This window comes from Rhinopithecus bieti, unplaced genomic scaffold (genome assembly GCF_001698545.2).
Source record: "Rhinopithecus bieti isolate Rb0 unplaced genomic scaffold, ASM169854v2 scaffold_5406, whole genome shotgun sequence".
NCBI classification, from domain to species: domain Eukaryota; kingdom Metazoa; phylum Chordata; class Mammalia; order Primates; family Cercopithecidae; genus Rhinopithecus; species Rhinopithecus bieti.
Window position 1 is genome coordinate 538489 of NW_016804922.1, and position 3811 is coordinate 542299.

A 3811-nucleotide genomic window follows, 5' to 3' on the forward strand; every position below is an offset into this window, starting at 1 on the left:
CCGTCTTTATAAAAAAAAAAAAAAATTCAAAATTAGCCAGACGTGGAGGTAGGTAGGTATCTGTAATTCCAGCTACTTGGGAAACTGAGGCAGGAGAATTGCTTGAACCCTGGAGGTAGAGGTTGTCATAAGCTTAGATTGTGTCACTGCACTCCAGCCTGGGTGATAGAGCGAGAGTCCTTTGAAAAAAAGAAAAAAAAGAAATTAAGGAGATAGAAAGACTTACCCAGATTCATCATTACCAGATCTGTCTTACATGGAATGCTAAAGTTCTTTAAGGTGGGGATAAAAAAAGAGAACACTAATGAATACCATGAAAACATCAGAAGATATAAAACTTACTGGTTAAAAGTATACAGTCAACTTGAAAATACTATATTGCTATGGTGGTGTGTAAACCACTGATTACCATTACTTATTACTATGAAGGTTAAAAGACAAAATATTAAAAATCATGATAAATATAATAATTAGTTAAAGGATATTCTATATAAAAAGACGCAAATTATGACAGCAATAATTCCAAAAGTGGGGGGGAATTGGAGTAAAAATATAGATTTGTGTGTTTGTGTGTGATCAAAGTTCAGTTGTTATCAGTGTAAAACAATTTGTTAGGACTATAATATTTTTCTAAGCCTCATAATAACCAAAAAGCAAAAAAATTAAAAAATTAAAAAATTAACTATAGAAGACACACAAAAAATAAAAAGCAAGGAATCAAAACACACCATGAGAGAAAATTATCCACAAAGGAAGACAATAAAAGAGGTTGAAAGAAACAAAAGATCTACACAACAACTAGAAAACAATGTTTTCAAATGGCAATAGTATGCTCTTACCTATCAGTAATTACTTTGAATATATATGGATTAAATTATCCAATCAAAATACAGAGTAGCTGAATGGATAAAAGAAATACAATTCAACTATATGCTTTTTATAAGACAATCACTTTGCCTGTAAGGACACACATAGAAAGAAAGTGAAAAGATGGAAAAAGATATTCCTTGAAATTAGAAACCAAAGGAGACTAGGAGTAGTCATATGTATATGAGATTAAACAGAATTTAAGTCAAAAATTAAAAAGAGACAAAAATGGCATTACATAATTATAAAGGGGTCAAACCAGCAAGAAGATATGACGATTGCAAATACATGTGCACTCAATATTGAAGACTGTAAATATAGAGAGCAAAGGTTAATTGGTCTCAAGGAAAAGACAGACAGCAATACAACATTAATAGGAAATTTTAACGTGCAACATTCCTAAAAGGAGAGATCATCTACACAGAAAATCGAAAAAGAAACACTGGGATTACACTACACTCTAGACCATATAGACCTAACAGGCATATAAGGAATATTCTATCCAACGACAACAGGGTACACTTTCTTCTCAAGCTCACATGAAACATTCTCCGGGATAGGTCATTTTTTAGGTCGCAAAACAAGTCATAATAATTTAAAAATCATATAAAGTATCTTTTCTGTTCTCAATAGTATAAAAACCAAGGTCAATAATATGAGAAACTGGAATATTCACAAACACAAATAAATTAAATAACATGTGACCAAACAACCAATATATGGATGAAAAATGTAAAAGGAAAATACTTTTAATAAACTGAGACAAAACTGAAAACCAAACATATGAAAGCTAATGGGATGAAGCAAAAGCACTTGTAAGAGGAAAGTTTACAGTAATAAACACCTACACCATAAAAACATGAAAGATCTTAAAAAAAATAAAATACTCTGAAGTTTCACCACAAGGAACTAGAAAACAGGAAAAAAAAAAAAAAAAAAAAAAAAAACTAAGCCCAATATTAGTAGAAGGAAGATCAGAGTAATCCTAAATAAGATAGCAACTAGAAAAATATTGGAAAAAATAAAAATAGGAAGCGTTGTCTTTTGAAAAGATAAAACTGACAAAATGGAATAGACAAAAAAAGAAAAGAAATAATTTTTTAAGATGAAAATCTGATACCACAGAAAAACAAAGCATCATAACAGACTATGAAAAATTATATACCAACAAATTGAATAACATAGAGAAAAAATATGCTCCTTGACATACACCATCTGAGATGAAATTATAAAGAAACGGAAAATCTTTATAGACCAATAATTAATAAGAGTTTGAAATCAGGAATAAAGATTCTCCCATCGATATAAAGCTGAGGATCCAGTGATTTTCGAGAATTCTACCAAAACTTAAAAATAATAATAATAATAATACCAATACTTCTCAAATTCCTTCAAATAAATTGAAAAACAAGAAATACTATCAAACTAATTTTAGGAGGCCAGAATTACCCTGATACCAGGCTCAAACAAAAGCCTTACAAGAAAATAAAACTACAGGTTAAAATCCTTGATGAACGGAGATGCAAAAATCCTCAACAAAGTGCTAGAACACTGAATTCAAATGCACATTAAAAATTTAATTCACCAGCAGGGTGCGGTGGCTCATGCCTGTAATCCCAGCACTTTGGGAGGCTGAAGCAGGCTGACCACGAGGACAGGAATTCGAGACAAGCCTGACCAACATGATGAAACCCTGTCTCTACTAAAAGTACAAAAATTAGCTGGGCATGGTGGCATGCGCTTGTAATCCCCACTATTCAGGTGGCTGAGACAGAAGAATCTCTTGAATCCGGAAGGCGGAGATTGCAGTGAGCCGAGATTGCACAACTGCACTCCAGTCTGGGCAACACAGGGAGACTCCATCTCAAAAAAACAAAAACAAAAACAAACAAACAAAAAAATGTATAATGTATTATATATTTATATTATATTATATATAATTCACCATGATAAATTGGAATTCCTACAAAGGATGCAATAATGCTTCAATATATGCAAATCCATAAACATAATACATCAAATTAATAGAATGAAAATCAAAAACCATATGATTACTTCAGTAGATGCAGAAAAAGTGATTGACAAAATTCAGTGTTGTTTCAAAAAAAAAAATTCTAAACAAATTAGGCATGGTTGGAGTGTGTACATAATAAAGGCCTTAACAGATGAACCCACAATTAACATCATACTCAATGAGGACAAATTGGAAGATTTTTCTCTATGATGTGAAATGAGACAAAGATGCCCACTCTCACCACTTCTATTCTACAAAGTACTGAACCTTCTAGCCAGAGCAATTGCACAGGAGAAATAAAAGACATCTAAACTGGAAAAGAAGAAGATAAATTGTCCCTGTTTACACACGACATGAGCTCATAAAGTCTACAGTGAACCATTTTCAACCTTCTGTTTTCTAGAGTTTGTTTTCCCTTTTGCCCATCCATATTTTTTATTGTACGCTTATTTAACCATAATAATAATTCTGTCTTTCACTTATGAGCTTATCTATGCAAAACCCTACGGATACCATTAAAAGCATTTAGAACTAATAAAACGGGGGCGGAGCAAGATGGCCGAATAGGAACAGCTCCAGTCTCCAACTCCCAGCGCAAGTGACACAGAAGACCGGTGATTTCTGCATTTTCAACTGAGGTACTGGGGTCGTCTCACTAGGGAGTGCCGGACAATCGGTGCTGGTCAGCTGCTGCAGCCTGACCAGCGAGAGCTGAAGCAGGGCGAGGCATCGCCTCACCTGGAAGCGCAAGGGGGAAGGGGATCCGTTTTCCTAGCCAGGGGAACTGAGACACACAACACCTGGAAAATCGGGTAACTCCCACCCCAATACTGCGCTGTAAGCATACAGGCACACCAGGAGAATATATCCCAATCCTGGCCGGGAGGGTCCCACGCCCACGAAGCCTCCCTCACTGCTAACACAGCAGTC